The sequence below is a fragment of the Rhyacophila brunnea genome, unplaced genomic scaffold (genome assembly GCF_057557595.1).
Source record: "Rhyacophila brunnea isolate RB1 unplaced genomic scaffold, BYU_Rbru_1.0 scaffold_6, whole genome shotgun sequence".
In the NCBI taxonomy this organism is placed as follows: Eukaryota; Metazoa; Arthropoda; class Insecta; order Trichoptera; family Rhyacophilidae; genus Rhyacophila; species Rhyacophila brunnea.
The window spans coordinates 4,782,582-4,800,569 of NW_028233276.1; the positions used below are offsets into that span (position 1 = coordinate 4,782,582).

A 17,988-nucleotide genomic window follows, 5' to 3' on the forward strand; every position below is an offset into this window, starting at 1 on the left:
CTTCACACATGCTCTGATTTCGAGCGGGAATGTTAATTTTAATTATTCGTATAAAATAAATTATCATAAATGCTCTCAATTCATGAAGAAAACGCAGACATTTAAAAATTTTAATACTGACTTTTGATAAGGCATATTTTGTGGATAGATAATATTCTATTCTGTTTCAATATAATAATTATGTTATACCTATGCCCTTATGGCGGGGGGTTGAGATCCATGCAAGTATAAATCCCTGAGGTGACTGCCTCCTACACCCGCCAAATAATCCACTAACGATGAACAATGATTCGAGCCGATGTTGTGTACACAATACGAATGAAATATTGTAAATTCAACAATGTGACAGGAGTCACATAATTGTTAGGAATCAGCTGATTATGATTCTTATCCCGCATGGTATCTAGGTAGGTAATTCCATTGTCTCAAATATTCAATTTGTTGTGTTGACAATGATTCATTATTGTCGATAAGACGGCCGATATCTAGGAATACATATTAGATAATTAGTTATTTAGTAAATACATTTTTTTTCAACCACACCGCGCTAATGCTAACGCAACATAGGGGTTAGTAACAGTTTAATTACTATAAAACATAATAAGTCATCCTCTTTGTCTGCCAATCGCATATAGATTGATAAATAGGCCACTACAAGACTAGATAATTGACTACATATCTTTACTTTCCAATAGACTATAGAGCAAAAACGATGTATTCACAATGCAATCTAAATTTGAAATCATGTAGCTTTTTTTAAAACTCTACGTATTATGTATTTCGATTTGATAAAACACTTGTGCGGTTTTGCCTTTCAAAAGTTTCAACAATCAATATCGTCTCCCTGTTTCTAACTTGTCGTAAGGGGAAATGACATTTTTTTTATAATTAATAACAATATCAATTATCACAATTATGTGTAGGTCTTTCGTTAGTAGTGACGAAGGGTGGGTGTAGGCTGTTAAGATCCGACATAAATAATGCACACTAAACATTTACAGTTAAACGTATTTGTTTTCAATGAACTAAGACTACAGTGTGTAGATACGTAGTGTTTGTTAGGTTTTAAAATTAGATTAAACCCTCCCTAATCTAAGCCGTAGGTAGAAGATAATAGATAGTCAAAAATATTCGTTTAGCTACAAAATATCTAAAACTATGCTATTAAACCATACATCATTTTAAATACTCTATAGATAGGTACTTAGAAGAATATTTTTTATCGATTATGGTTTCATATAGGCAGGGTTTAATGAATTAAAAAAACTAACCAACACCATCTGTACTATGTATTCTTAATTCAACGAAAATAAATAAGTATGACTGAAAAAGTGTGCACTATTTTTTGACGAATCGCCCATGGTATACTAATTATACTAAGTATTGTTTGGTTTAGACAGGGTTTAATTGAATTAAAAAAAAAAACTAATCGGCAAGATCTACAATTTGTATTCTTAGTTCAATGAAAACAAATAAATATGACTCAAAAAGTTTAGTGTGCACTATTTATGTCGAATATTAACAGCCTACCTCCACCCCTCGCCACTACTGAGTCGTCAGCAGCCATATTTAATGCTTTTGCTATACGAATTCTACGTTACTGTACCTATATTATACCAGTCATTTCCAACTTCAAGTAGTTTGTCATCTACTGTAATCCAGTATCAAAACTGCCAGTGATATACTAGGTACTCTCCCATTGTCAACTTAAACAAACTTATTATATTTGGTTGAAGACACCGAGGAATTACAAATTGCATACGTACCAATATACTTACGAAATACAATTGTATTCACTTTTTACATTTTCACAATTCACCAATGGTCTATGGTGATATCGACCAAAATCCATTCCGCGAACAGCGCGTTGGACATGTCTGATATATACGAACATCGCATACCTATATTTGGATTCAATCGTCAATCGTCAAACTTCAAACTCAATTAAGGCCGTGCATTAGTTGAGGCACGGTCTAAAATGATCGTTGCTAGGCGATGCGCGGATTGCGGGTCGCGGGTGCAAATGACGCCTGTCAAACGAAATATTATTTGTCATATAAATCCAACATACGTCCATTTTATGTTCTGTTTATTGTTCTATTAGTAACAATAATAATATATTCATTGACAAGTTTTCTTTTTAAAGTAAATGGGTAACGTTTTTAGTCATCTTTACACGATTTTAGAATTAATTGGCCCGTCGCCATCACGCAGCAAAGTGACGTGTGTCTAGCTCGACGTTTTCTCAATGAATTCGAAGCGAGTACAAAATTTCGTCGCGCCTACAGTTGAAAATTATTTGGCGCTTCACTGATGCGTCACCTTAACTCAAAACTAATAAACCACATTGACAAAGATCTAGAGTTTCTGGGTATTCATATAATTACATTACAGTTAATGCTGGTATGCAATTCAGAGATGTCGTTTTCAAAAAAAATAATACCATACCAAAGTACTTTCGTTACGTGGTATGATATATTATAATACCTACTATTTATTTTAGAGGTTTTGCATATAACGTTCGAAAAGTAGACCCAGAGGCTGGATCAAGGATAGTTAAGTTATGCGAAAGTCCCGGGTAACGTAATCGACAGGACTGAGATCAATGCAATCAGCTGGGAGTGACCTTTATCCAGCAGCGGATTGATCATAGTTAATGATATAGACATCACTAAAAAGCACTTTAGGTGGATAACGGACAGCAATTCCTTACTACACCACCCTGCAACTAGGGATTGCAATACCGGTATTCCAGTATACCGAAATACCGGTTTTTAAAATTAAACAATACCGATAATATATTCGGTATCGAAAGTGGGAACAAAATGTATCTACTAATAATTAACGTGAAAGGTTTCAGAGGAATGCATTTTTTTTATTGGGTTACATGTTCGTTTGTATAATCATTAGTGACCTCAGCCCTAGTGGCGAATATTTTCATGATGGAATAATAATAATTATGCACTATAATGAACTTACTGCCCGTGCAACCCGCGCATAATCTTTTGATGTTATCTACTGAAGAGTATCTTATACATACAATAATGAATAAATATAATTTTGTTGAAATAGTGAGGAACATTGTGTTTAGTTTGACTTCTTACGGGATAAAAGTAAATAAATTGATAAATGTAAAAAGTTTAACAAACCAATAAAACATTGTGTGGAATTACCAGTGGGGCACATACATAAGAACACTTATATGGACATGATATAAATTTGAACATACATAATTTTGAAAACACTTGAGAAAATATATTATAACCAATAGAAAAAATCTTTTTGAAAAAAGTAAGACACCCCGCAGGAATCGAACCAGCATCTCCCAGGTATCGCGCCCACCCACATTGACTACAATGCTAAAGGAGTCATACTTAATTGCGACAAATTTTAACTAAGGCTTTTAATACTCGCTGAAGCGCTTTCCAAATTGAGCTACTAAATTATGTATGTTCAATAACTAGAATGTTACGTTCTTAAATCTTGTGAATTATTCGTTGAATAAAAAAATAGTTAATATAATTGTATTGAAATATCATTCCAAGAAGAAAGTATCAACAAGTTCAACTACTATATATTATATTTTGTAAACATCAGTATCTCCACCGTGTCCTACCTTTACATATTTTTAAAAGTTTACATATTATACATAAGTACCTACCTATCTAGATATTTTTGCTATAAAATACTAATATTTTAAAGAGATTTATTGGTAGATATTTCTGTTTTTTCATTATTTCACGAATACCGGTATTCAATAGGAAAATCATTTTCATTCGGTATTCAGCATTTTCATTCGGTATTGCAATCCCTATATGCAACGCGCTACAAAAGCGATCAAAAGCAGAATTGACTGATTGGGTCAAGACAAAATGCGCTACCTTGTGTTTGTCCTATACTTCGACGCTGGAGAAGTAAAAATTTTACAACATTAGAAATTATAAATACGTGATAATAAAAATAATTTATAATTACCTGATCAGTTGTCTTCTGGAACACCGATGCACACATAAAATTATAAAGATTGTCACAATATTTTTATTAATAAATATAATTTTAAACACAAATACTTTTAGCAGATTAATTAATTATGTACTTATTTTAATGTGTAAAATATTATTATACTGACACGCGTAGATAGATAGGTACTTTATTTATAAATTATATTAATATTTGATTTACATGCGTATTATAAATTTTAAATTAAAAAATAACACCAAAATAAACACTTTATTATTATTAAAAAATAAAAACTATTACTGGCCACGAACACATTCTTTATAGTTGTTAATCACATCGTTTGTGCTCCTGTCTACTTTTTGTTTACTTCTATGGTTAATGTTTATTTTTAATTTTTTAATTGGCTACTCGTTCATGATTTTTTGCTTCTATGCACGAGAGTCCCCAATACTGGCAAACTTAAAGCACATCCATGTCGATGAAAGTCATTATGTTTTTCACAATAATTGCAATGTTTCATAAGAACCAAGTTAGGGCATTGGTCACATATACAATTTTCACTCATTTCGTTCGCTGTGTATTCACATTTATTTACACTTAATTGTAACACTTGTGGGTATTAGGTACTATAAAAAATACATTCATTTAATTAAATTATCTATTTAGTACATCCCACGTTAGTAAGAAACTATAGTCTGTATGTTGCTTTATAATCATATTACTAATGTTGCTTATTTGGCGATATTCAAGTTTTAGTAAGAAAACCATTGATGTATTAACATGGATGAACCGTGTGGAAAAAATAACCCCCGTTTCAAATATGTGGTAGTGTGCCCAGTGGCGAAGTTACTATTTTAATGTCAACATACTTCGTTTTATAAACGTTCAGCTTTGAAAATGGCCTGGCAATACTGGCTGAGTAAAACCTACTAATTTTATTAATAATTTCAAACTAAAAGTATATGACAGCAGGTACGAGGGTGTAGAGCAAAATAAAAGGTTTCACTTATGTCATATTCATTTGTACATAAAGGCCAATAACTGTGTTCAATCAAATGGCTTCGAATACTGAAACTAGTAGCGAAGGGTGGAGGTAGACTGTTAAGATCCGCCATAAATAGTGCACATTAAACTTTGTTAGATTACAATTTACAGATGGTGTTGGTAAGTTTTTTTAAATCAATTAAACTCTGCCTAAACCAAACCATAATAGTTTCATTCATACTTATTTGTTTTCTTTGGATTAAGAATATATAATATTACACAATATAATACGCATTTTTTTAAGTCCTGCCTAAGCCAAACTATAATAGATAGACCAGTATTGTTTGACTATTATGTATTATGGCTTGGTTTCGTAGGGTTTAATTGGATTTCAAAAACTAACCAACACCATCTGTAAATTGTAATCTTATTTAAATGAAAACAAATACATGACTGATAAAGTTTTATGTGCACTATTTATGGCAGATCTTAACAGCCTACATCCACCCTTCGCCACTGAGTCTGATACAATCAATGACATTGGATACAATCCACTTGGGGGAGGGTGAGTTTAGGTGAACATTTTTTATGAATTCTTATTATTATTATGAGTCTACTCCGCTCATTACTTACATTTACTTTTATATTTACGCTGTTTGTTGTATAAATATTGTTAATAGTGTAAGTACCAATTTCTTTGTTTTTCCCCATATAATGTTGTGAACGTCTTCAATTATAATTTGTAAAGTTAGTGTAAAATAAAATTTTAAATATACGATTTTCTTATTGTTATGGTAAAACTAGTTTTTTTCATTGATATAATTTCGTAGATATAACATTATTAATATATTATGTACTGTATCTAGTCTTACACAAAATACCACAATATTATAACGTATGGATGCATTGTTCCTATCGTGGCACGTCGTGTGTATACGGAAATCTGACACATCTTAAATTATATTATGAATATGACCAAATACCAAAATTACAGTAGAAAATGAGATACGAGCTCCATCTAAAAAGAAGTGGCGAAAACTGTTCCAATACAATACACCATAGCCCCCACATCTTGAAGCGGGCCCCCAGGATAGGATTTTTGGCGCCCCCCCCTCCCCCTACCTATCACTAAGGATAAAGTAATGTTTTCCAAATGGTGTATGCGATAAAATTAATGTGTATATTTAGTGTGTTTTTGTATGTTTTAATATATCCATTTAAATTATGGAGTACTTAGGCGAGTATTGATACACAATTAAAAATTGTATCGTACAACCACATAATTTTAAATAATGATTTTATCGAAGAAAAATAGCACAGCAGGCGACTTTTTTTTTACTAGTAAAGAAAATTTGTGATGAGTGTTTATCTCACTTCTCTGATCGACTCGCCTCGCCGGGCCCCTTCTGAGCCCGGGCCCCTAGGCTAAGGCCCTGTCAGCCCCCCCCCCCCCTTGTGGGGGCCATGCAATACACACTTACCGCAATTAACGCGTTATACTTAAATATATAGAGATAATTTATTTAATATTTTTTCAAGACTTTCAGGTTAATCATTTCTTGAGAAATTGTTAGCGAGATACTGAAGAATTCATGAAATTTGCATTAAATTTCCGCGTTGCCCGGAAAATCTTAATAAACCGCTCCTTTTCAAGCTCCAATTAGAAACTATAATAATATCTACCTAATATGTGTTTTTTTATGTTAATAAAAATTACGTTTTTTGCAAATATAGATGGGGGTCGCTGGCTATACGGCTACCATAAAAGGCTATCGCGGTTCGAAGATAACGTGAGTTAAAATTACAGCCAATAATTTCATAGTATTTAAAGATGTCGATAGTTTATTATGTTGCAGTTGGTACTTTTATGGAATAATAAATCAATTTAGCACTATTTGTGAAGGTTTAGAAAATAACCGTATTTGTTTAAATTGTATTTTTACAAGCAAGGTAAACGTTATTACGTATCAAGCATTCGACACTTCGAAAACGTTACATTAGGTAGAAGTCTCATACGTACATTTATGTCTGAATATGAATGTTATTCCGTACGGTGAATTAGTGATACACCAATGTGAAGGCATCTAACTGAGCTAACTAATACTCACTGTTACTTACAATAGGTCAATATTAATTTCAACAGTTACGGATGTTACGGTACGGCAAAGCTTCCAAAATAGTGTAATTTTAGGCGATGATTTAAACTTTAAATGGTGTTAATGTTGAGCCTATACACAAAACGGTAACGTTAAAGGAGACCAATTCTGTGTTCCCTGGTTAAGCAGAAACCTTTTCTACAGAAACGTCTCGTAAGGGTAGACAGGTGATGCATTGCTTAGGGGATGATGAACGCGATCTTTACAACTTTTGAAATCAATGGCGGTTTTTTCCATAAAACATACGATGAGGTCGCTCCGTTAGAGTTGCGTTTGTCTTTTTAAGATAGCCGAAAATAATTGCATAATAAAAAGGTAGGTTAGGAGATTACTGAACAAATTTACGTACAATTTGAGACTAGAAATGAAAGGGCACAGCATTCTGGGTCTTCCTAATGGTGGTACTTTGCCTTGGGCCGTCACCGCTTTCCAATACACTTGGGTGTTCGCATTCATACAACAGTGCACTTCTATAGATCAATCTCTTGAGAATTACTTCTGCAGAGACCGACGAAGACTACAAAGACGAAACGCCGAGGAAAGAAGGAGAGAGAACACACGATGACATGATCTGGCAATAACAGGTGACGTATAGTATCGGCTTAGTTTATGTCACTACATCATGGCCCCTACACCCTGAAGCGGGCCCCCAGGCCAGGATATTTGGTGGGCCTCCATAGCTATCACTTAAATTAAAGGCAGTATGGCGCTCTACAGTCAATTTTTCCAGGTTTTTCGAGGTAAAATTAAGAGTATCTAAGTATTTAGTATATTTAGTATTTTTTAATACATCCACTTGAATTATTGAATTGTCGAGTATCGACACACATCAAAAATTGCATCGCATAATTACATGTTTTAAAAGCATAACAAACATTAACATTTGATCCTGAGATATTTGGACCTAAAGTTAAAACTCATTTTGTAAAATTCAGGAATGTTTTCACTTACCATATTTTAATAGTACTTACATGGATCAATTTGAATAATTAGACTAAACATAGAGTAGGTATATTCAGTCTTTATTAATATTAGCAAATTAATGTTGCCAAATACCTCTTTATACTGCTGAAAGAACTGTCAAGATGGATATGATTCACATTCAATTTTATGTATAAATACTAGTATTGCCATTTATGCGGAAAATTGTAGAGCTACGATTGTGATATTAAGAGCATAGTTCAGTGAAACGGTGACATGTGAGCACGTCAATTTGTTTTGTGATGGCATCGAAGGAATATATTCTCAAATCGTATACTTAAAGATGACTAAAAAACGTTACGCATTTCCTCGAAAAACAAAATATGTCAATGAATATATTATTATTATTACATAACAAAAACATAACATTAAATGGACGCATGTTGAATTTTTATGACAAATTATGTTTTGTTCGACACGCGTCGTTTGCACAATCTGCGCGTCGCGTAGTCACGATATTTTAGACCATGCCTCAGCTGAAGTATAGCCTTAAGGCTGTACCTCAGTTGAGGCATGGTCTAAAAATATCGTGGCTAGGCGATGCACGGATTGCTGGTCGCGGGTGCAAATGACGCATGCCGAACGAAATATAATTTGTCATATAAATCCAACATGCGTCCATTTAATGTTCTGTTTATTGTTCTATTAGTAACAATAATAATATATTCATTGACATGTTTTCTTTTTCAAGTAAATGGGTAACGTTTTTAATCATCTTTACACGATTTAAGAATTAATATCCCCGTCACCATCACGAAACAAATTGACGTATTGACACCTCGACGTTCGCTCTCCGAATGCTAGCGAGTCCAAAATTTCGTGGCGCCTGTTGAAAATTATTTGCCGTTTCACTGATGTATCGTCTGAACACACAATATAGAAATCTGTTTTAACTAGCCACTGAATCAAAAAAAAAACGAATTTAATGAAAATTGGACTTGGTCCATAATTATTGTGAACCATGCGTCTTTTCTTGGACAGTATTTTTTATGTTGTTCAATTCGTAGCGAAGTTGCACAACTAGATTAAATATTTCACATTTGTGCGAATTTATTAAATTCGCGACGGTTCGGTTTGGAAAGCCGAGGCAATCGTGGCCAACTGGTTTCGGAGTGTTTCACTGCTGCTACAGAATAACTGTTTCGAGCGCATCTTCGCGCTGGACAGTGCAAAAAAATAACCACGTTATAATATAGAATACCAACGCCTTTCGATATTGTGTTTGCGTAAACATAATCAATAAATACCTACGTATGCTACAAGGAGGATATTCGAGAGTATGGCGCCAGACGGATTTTGCGACAGTGAAGTCTGCGGAGATTTTTCATATGGAGGGACAAGTATATTCGTATTGTCACATTATACAACCTTACTTTGGTACTTCTGTGTAATTATGGCTGTAGAAAACAATACCACCAACATATTATTATGTTGCGTATGATAGCGAAACGTGGACAATTTCTGTGAGGAATCCTTTGATAGGAAACTACTGAGGAAGATTTTTGGACCCGCATAGGAAGCAGAATAAGACTCAATGAAGAGTTGCTTGAGGGTGCTAGACAAGAAACACTTATAAAAAAAATGAAACGCCTCTTCTCAAATCAAGACATAACTATGGGTACTTGGCGAACGGCGATCAGGGGGTTATATACACAAGCGGCTATCGACTAGCTTATCATATTTATTTATTGAGGTACTATAATTGTTACAATAAGTTATCCGTCTAAACACTCTAAAGTCTAAACTGTCAAACATGTAAATCTCACTCTAAAAGTTAAGGCTATACCTCAGCTGAGGCATGGTCTAAAAAGATCGTGACTAGGCGATGCGCGGATTGTGCAAATGCCGCGAGCCGAACGAAATATAATTTGTCATAAAAATTCAACATGAGTCCATTTAATGTTATGTTTATTATTATATTCGTAATAATAATATTATATTCATTGACATGTTTTCTTTTTCAAGTAAATACGGAACGTTTTTTAGTCATCTTTATACGATTTAAGAATATATTCCTCCGACGCCATCACAAAACAAATTGACGTGCTCACACGTCGCTATCGCTCTCCGACTGGCAATGCGACCGAAATTACGTTCCACATACTGTTGAAAATTATTTGCCCATTCACTTATGTAAGCTCTTAACACAGCCAAAAACAGAACTTTTTGACAGTTCAGAGCGTTTAGACCAGCGATACTCAACCTGCGGCCCTTTAAGCTTTTATGTGCGGCCCGAAACACATTTATTATCAGGAATTTCGTATATCATGAGATTCGTTTTGACTTTTTCGACACCCAAAGAGGATTGTCATTATGGTCCACATCAGATCTGGTATAAGAGTGTTGCTATTGCACACGATTGTTTTAAAAAAACACGCATAATTTTTAAAATCTCAAAAATGTTTAGTAAAAAAGGAGGGGTTTCATGATTTTTTTCGTAGCACCAGTAGTGATGCGGCCCACGTTACTTTACAAATATGTGTATTTGGCCCGAAGAAAAAAAAGGTTGAGTAACTTATTGTAACAATTCACCGTCTCGATACATAAATATGATTAACTACCGTCGATAGCCACTGAACGTTAAAAGAATGGACAGTATGAAGGCTGGATGCTTTCGAGATGTGGCAGATGATAAAGATATCCTGGGCTGATCATAATATTATCAATGAATAGGTTCAAAAACGAGACAAAAGAATTAATTACTATCAAGTGCTTTAGTATTACTCTAACTCATAATGCGGGGAATGTAGCAGGGCAGCAGACGTTAGATATAAAGAGATTCTCTTAGTTACGGAAGCTCCGTAAGTGGCTCAATGTTCACGGCGTTGGGGATCTGATACGACTGGGCCAAGATAGAAAGTTGTAGGTACTAGAAATTATTGGTCGCCAACCTTCGATTAGAAACACCAAAAGGAGAAGAATATTCACCGTATGCCAAACATGCAGGTTCTACAAATAATCCTTACCAATCAATCATCCTCGCGAGAAACGAATGGTGGGAAGACCGCGTTTGTGCTGTATCGATGAAATGAAGGGAGACACGTTGGATTTGATTGGAGTGCAGAACTGGATAAAGACTGCTGATCGATGGGAATATTTTGGATATATCATTAAAAAGAACGAAGACGATCATAAAAAGTTGGTAACGTGAACTACCTGCATGATGGGGCCCCGATGTCCTCAATCGATGAACTCTCATACATCCGGATTATATAGGTACGGACTTTGTCTCTAACGAACCATATGGGCACAATTCCGCGGTCAAATACTTACTGATTTTACGCTTCGTAATTTCAGTCCTGGTGATGACACGATCAACTGTCAAAGTCCATCTGTCCGTGGACACAATATGAACAGTGTATAAAAAAACTATTCAAAGTATTAATAAAAATAAATGTCCACGCTGCAGATGAAAACCATGTACGAAACTACCGGCAAACAAGCAAGTGTAGCATATTTGGAGGAAATTTTATAGTGCTCCATCGGAAGCATGGTGGTTTGGTTAAGAGCATACTTCAGTGAAACGGCAAATAATTTTCAACTATAGGTGCGACGAAATTTTGGACTAGCTGGCAATCGGAGAGTGAAAGTGGAGCTGTGAACACGTCAAATTGTTTCGTGATGGCGACGGGGGTATTGATTCTTAAATCATCTAAAGATGACTAAAAAACGTTACCCATTTACTTAAAAAAGAAAACATGTCAATGAATATATTATTATTGTTACTAATAGAACAATAAACAGAACATTAAATGGACGCATGTTGCATTTTTATGACAAATTATGTTTTGTTCTGCAGGCGTCGATTGCACAATCTTCGCGTCGCGTAGTCACGATCGTTTTAGACCGTGCCCCAGCTGAGGTATAGCCTTAAAGCGCGCAAATTTCTACGATGTAAACTGTTCAAACTAAATTTAATTTGATTGCAATGTTTGCAGATGTAAAAATGCATTAGTTTCAAACAAATGATTGCGCACGTGCATTTTTGTTAGGACAGACGTATTAATTACAAACATTTTATTTAATCTGTCCAAGTAGGAACCTACAGATGATTCTTGGTCTGCACTAGGCATTATACATGCCAGGGAGTATTTAAAATGTTAACAACTTGAATCTATATGAATTATTCGGTAAAACCAGAGGGTTTGATCCATGGAAAATAGTTTTCTTCAAAATGTTTGTAGGCATACGTAATGATAATTACTTTTGCTTCGCTAGACATCGTGAATCGAAATATTGTTAGTCAAACAACTGGGATAGATCTGCAAGTCAACATTTTATAAAACGGGCATACTTATCACAAAAAAGATTACAATTTTACCCAACTCAATTGAATAATCTGTAAGAATATAAACCAATAATAAACGAGGATTATTTCACAAAGTTTAAGTATTTAATATTAAATGCGTCTACTGCTTTATTCGATTCCAAATAATAGTTTAATCAATTATTCAGATGTGCACGTAGCTAGATTTTGGATATATGCCAGAAATTCCAATAGTTTCATATTTAGATACAAACTATAAACATGATTATTTCCGCTAAACAATAGGAAAGCAAGTTAGTTACACACTAACTTATTCAATACATATTACATTACTACACACATGAGATTCAATCACTAACAAACCTTAAAATCAACTACACAATACGACAATTGTATGATTATTAAGACACTTTTGACCCTATCGGTAGGTAATCGGACCTCAAAAGTCAAAATCTTCTCAAAGTTATATAGATTCATATTGGTTTACCTAATTGTCTGTGGATCGTAAAAATAATGTGAAAAAACAACCAGCTAAGAGTTAAGAGCGTAATGCAGAGTTGTCGACGTTAAGCAGGCGTTCTAACAAGAATGTATTAAGAAACACGTCACGAAACGAGTTCTAATGAGAATAATACCTATATGTTTTTCTCATTAAAATTAGGTCGCCGAAATTGGCCTCTTGAAGTTAGACACGGCATTTGCAGTGGACGGGCGTAGACGTGCGTCTACGCAGGTTGACTACAATGCCGTGTGTCTGCTCTTAAGGGATTTAAGTATGGTTCTGCATCGCGCTATTGTATGCAATAAAGCTAAGTAATTGTGTACATTCTATGACATTTCTAATTTAGCTAGGGGTTTTTTTAATGTTTCTTTTTAATTCTGTCTATTACTATATAGGTACAAATAAAAAGCAGACATCTTCAATATAATTAAGAGTTTCAAACAAAGAAAGATATAGGTACATATTGTATATTATGTACGCGCCCAATAATATTTTTTTTTTAATAAATATAACGTAGGTACCTACGCCAATGCCGAATTCAAAAATGACAGAAATAATAGAAGGAAAAAACACACAAGTATAAGAAGACAAAATCTCAGTTAATTTGTTGAAATAAAATAGGCACCTTGCTCATTAGATTGAGAAACAAAGAAGGTACCTATCTACACAACAAGCTACCTACGATAAGTGAGTAAATAACTACATGCTATAAGTGCGTGCCTAAGTAGATATTTTAGTGAGTGTTCAAAACTCTTAAGTTTTTTTGTAAAAGATATCTAATAATATAGGTACTTACTTGCACATGCTACCATACTTAGGCACAATAAAGTGTAATGCTGAACTATATGGCATGTGCGTAGATTACAACGCAGTTCAATCGAATAAGATTGGAAGACTGCGCTGGCTAAGTCATGCGCACCGTATGAATGACAATACGCCTGCAAATAGAGCAATTCAATTGGCCGCAGAAAAATACGAAAGCCGAAAATTCGCTGGCTAGATTGAAATAACATAGGTGTCGCCTACCAGTACCTACCACATAACTGGGGAAAGCCAAATATGTAGAGGGACAGACAGGTGGAGAGAGTTGCTAAAGGAAACCAGGATCCACCCCAGGTAATCGCGCTTCCGATGATGAAGGTGCTGGACGACTGTCTCACAATAAATCCATATCGAAGAATTCTTCATAATATTACACGTGGAACTTGAAAAATAATTGAGAGATGCTTTTTAGAGATTCTGCAATGATTTAGTTTTAGTTAGACTATAGAGGTTAGAGTCTAATTATTATTTTACTAACCCATGTGCATACATCAGTAGCGAAGGGTGAAGGTAGGTTGTTAAGATCCACCATAAATAGTGCACATTAAGCTTTGTTAGTAATACGTATTTGTTTTTATTGAAGTAAGGCTAAAATTTACATGGTATTGGTTAGTTTTTAAAAATCAATTTAACCCTGCAAACAAACCATAATAGTTTTGGTATATTTTGATCAATACGACAAAATTGTACACACTTTTTCATTCATCCTTATTTGTTTTCGTTTGATTAAGAATACAATATATTACACATATTGTTGGTTCATTTTTTTTAAATTCATTAAGCCCTGCCTAAATCAAACTATAATATATAAAAAATATTATTCTATCTATAAAATACCCAAAGTTATGTTTGTGTTTTTAATATTTTAGATATTTTATAGATATACGAGTATTTTTTGACTATTATCTATTATGACTCAGTTTATGCAAGGTTTAAATGGATTTTAAAAATTAACCAACACCATCTGTAAATTGTAGTCTTATTTCAATGAAAACAAATACGAATGACTTACAAAGTTTAGTGTGCACTATTTATGGCAGATCTTAATAGCCTACCTTCATCCTTCGCCACTGGCATACATAGTATAAGTGTTATCAAAATTGTATAATATATGTTTTAATAATGATAGTAAATACATAGGGAACATCAGTGAAGTTGTTTCTTCTCCCATTGTGTGGAACTAACTTGCCATTCGTGATGTCAATTGGGAGGCTAGGGCAGTGGTCGGCAAACTCATTAGTCAATAGAGCCAAATATCTATAGTACAACGATTGAGATTTCTTTTGAGAGCCAAATTAAAAAAAAAAAAAAACTCAAACTATATAATATGTAGGTACACTGTTTATTAACTTAATAAAACTTAAATTGTAAGTATGGTATCCATAAAATTAAATCATGACAATGACTGACAAACACTCAATGTGAATAATGGCCTTGCATCTCCTTGGAAAGTTTAGGAAGTCAAGTTTTCATCTTGTTGTTTTTAATTTTAAGCACGATTCCAGGTTCTCATCAATAAGACGACTTCTCAATTTACTCTTGATTTACTCTCATAGAAATCTCCTTACCGACCACAAAACTTGCAATATTAACATTGTTGGAAGATTGTATACAGTAATTAAATACAGAACTTGATTTTTCTTGACTCTTCTAAAGTTCCTCAACTGCTCTCTTCCTTGCATCACCGATACAATATTTAATGCTAAATGACGTGACAGGGCGTGTTTAGTTGTAAAGTATCTCTCCAAATTTGACTTCTTGTTATGCGCCAATTTTTCCCGAAAATAATACAGGTCGGTAGGCCATTTAAGTTTTGAAAAAACGCTCGTCTCGGTCCTTCAACTTTAAATTCATGGTTTTCGTCTTCCGTTTTTCTTTTGCTTCTTCTTTGTAGCCATCTCAAATAGGGCAGAGGGCATTTGTGGCAGAGCCGCACTCAAGGGGCCAAAGAGCCACATGTGGCTCGCGAGCCGCGGTTTGCCGACCACTGGGCTAGGGATATCGATATATTATCCCACTTACGTGAGGTGAGTGTAAAATGTAGATAGAAGTATGTAGTTATGTAATTTCTAAACATCCAATGGTCTTTTTAACTTACTCGGTAGACTACCAATGAATGTTTTCATTGAATTTGTTACTGTATTTATAATTATATATGTATACTTAAATACCATGTTATACCTAAACCTATACATAAACCTAACGTTTTTAAATGTGTATTGTGTAGTAATATAATAAATTCTATTGAATTAAGTACCTATGTTACTCTACCTCAGATAGGCAGTGGAAAATCATAATTTTCATGGATTATCTATTAATGACTTTTCCTTCGTCATAGTGTAAATAGTGGTCATTATAGATTGTCAATAGGCACTTAATTCATTATTCAGTATGCTCTTAAATTCTTAAAGGGGTATCTGTATGGCGTGGAATATAATGTTCAATGTAGGTACTCAAATAATGGAAAAGGTGTAAGATAAAAACCAACTAATATTGCGTAAATTTTAGGATATAGGTAACTGTATAACCTATAAAACAATGTATGTGTAGCTTTCCGTGTTAAGTCGCGTTGACACGGTCCAAGTACGATCCAAGTAGACTTGGATAGGAATAATTAGTATGAAGATGTCTCATCCAAGTGACAGTTTCATACTATTTATTCCTATCCAAGTGACAGCTCCATACTATGTATTCCTATCCAAGTTAACTTGGATGAGTAGGACGCGGTCCAAGTAGCTTGGATAGGAATAATTAGTATGAAGATGTCACATACGAGTGCACTTGGATAGGAATAAATAGTATGAAGCTGTCACTTGGATGAGACATCTTCATACTAATTATTCCTATCCAAGTCTACTTGGATCGTACTTGGGCCGTGTCAACGCGGCTTAACTAAGTACTGTTGATTCTATATGGTAGAATGTAGATGGTGTTTGGAGAACCGCCTAATGCAGTAATTAGCAATCCAACAGATCGAAACCATTGCAGGCCTCATTGTAAAGGGCGATGTGCCGATGTAACAAAAATATGGCAAACAATATGATGATTTCAACATAAATGTATTAATTATAAGTAAATTAAAGAATTGTTCACATCATATCTAATAGATAGATGTTTGAAATGGCAATTGAATTGTTTTACAGGTGTACTTAATGACTTTTGGTTGTCAGCATGTTGTCATTGAAAGAAACAGTTAAGTATATCGTTATTAATACTCATGTTAAAATGTTTTAAGTTCTACGACATTCAAATTTTGTTGAGATAAATGTGCAAGACGTGGAAGTACTAAAATCTAAGGCAACTTACGTTTTGGTTATCCATTCGTTTGTTTACTTTTCGATACGAAGTTATATTTTTCATGTTTAATCGAGGTGTTTACATGAAAACATGCAGTGTGTACACAACGAAAGAGAAAACATTGCAAAAAAACTCATAAACCACACCTAAACACGCGCTAGCAATAGCAAATATGTCACAGTTTCTAACCATGGAATGATCGTATTGTTCCATCTACCTACCATTTCTTCACGACACATGTTTTAATAATAATCATTTTCACTGTTAAAGAATAATACAACACACGCACTCTTTCAATACGGATAATCTTTGAATATAATGATACTGCCGAGGTAAAATGACAAAGTCTCGATAACTTAAAAGTTATCGTTCATCCAAGGGCGTGATGTTTTCACAACTTACGACTGCCTTGTAAAACTCTAAAATATCCGCAAATAAGCAAACAAATACGTCGAATATATCAAATAATGGATACAAATCATAATTAAGACTGTTAAAATCAACTAGAAATACGTTTTTAAACGTAAAAAGGTTTCAAAACGCCACATATCGCCTATGAATAGCCGTCATTAAAATGTTTACGTCGCCCTGAACACACACAAAGAATATTACACGGATTATTAAAGTATAGGAGCTTGAATTACTTTATCTAAAACAAATAAATGTTTTAAAACAAATGACACGACTGTGTTTCGATTGTTTTGTCGAATTTTCGTAATGTTTACGAAAACATAAAGTGACAAAAGAAAGTTTCTCAGCGTACGGAACAGCTGTCAACTTTACTATAGAGTAAAATAGAGTTTGTAAGGTTATGTTTTACTCTATGGTCATAGAGCGTTCGCGCAACAATATTTTCTCAACAATTTCTCGATATTATTCAATAGTATAATATTATTATAATAAATGTCACATAATAATATAATAGTACCTATTATGTATACGATACATTGCAATTAATAATTTTTGTAAACAAAAAAAACAATTGTTTATTAGGTATCAAAAAAATTATAAATTTTAAA

General features: G+C 33.9%; 1 protein-coding gene across 2 annotated transcripts in view; it reads right to left on the bottom strand.

Annotated features, from left to right (window-relative positions):
* The window catches only part of LOC147065133 (uncharacterized), a 97,442-nt gene extending 79,687 nt beyond the window's left edge, over positions 1 to 17,755 (bottom strand). Inside the window, exon 1 of one of the 2 annotated variants that reach the window (XM_085956712.1) lies at positions 16,979 to 17,755. The gene's annotated coding sequence lies outside the window, so the exon portion shown is untranslated. Of the gene's footprint in view, positions 1 to 3,975; positions 4,078 to 16,978 lie in introns of those variants that run through there. The other variant, XM_085956713.1, reaches the window with a different exon arrangement.
* Positions 17,756 to 17,988: the final 233 nt, after the last annotated feature.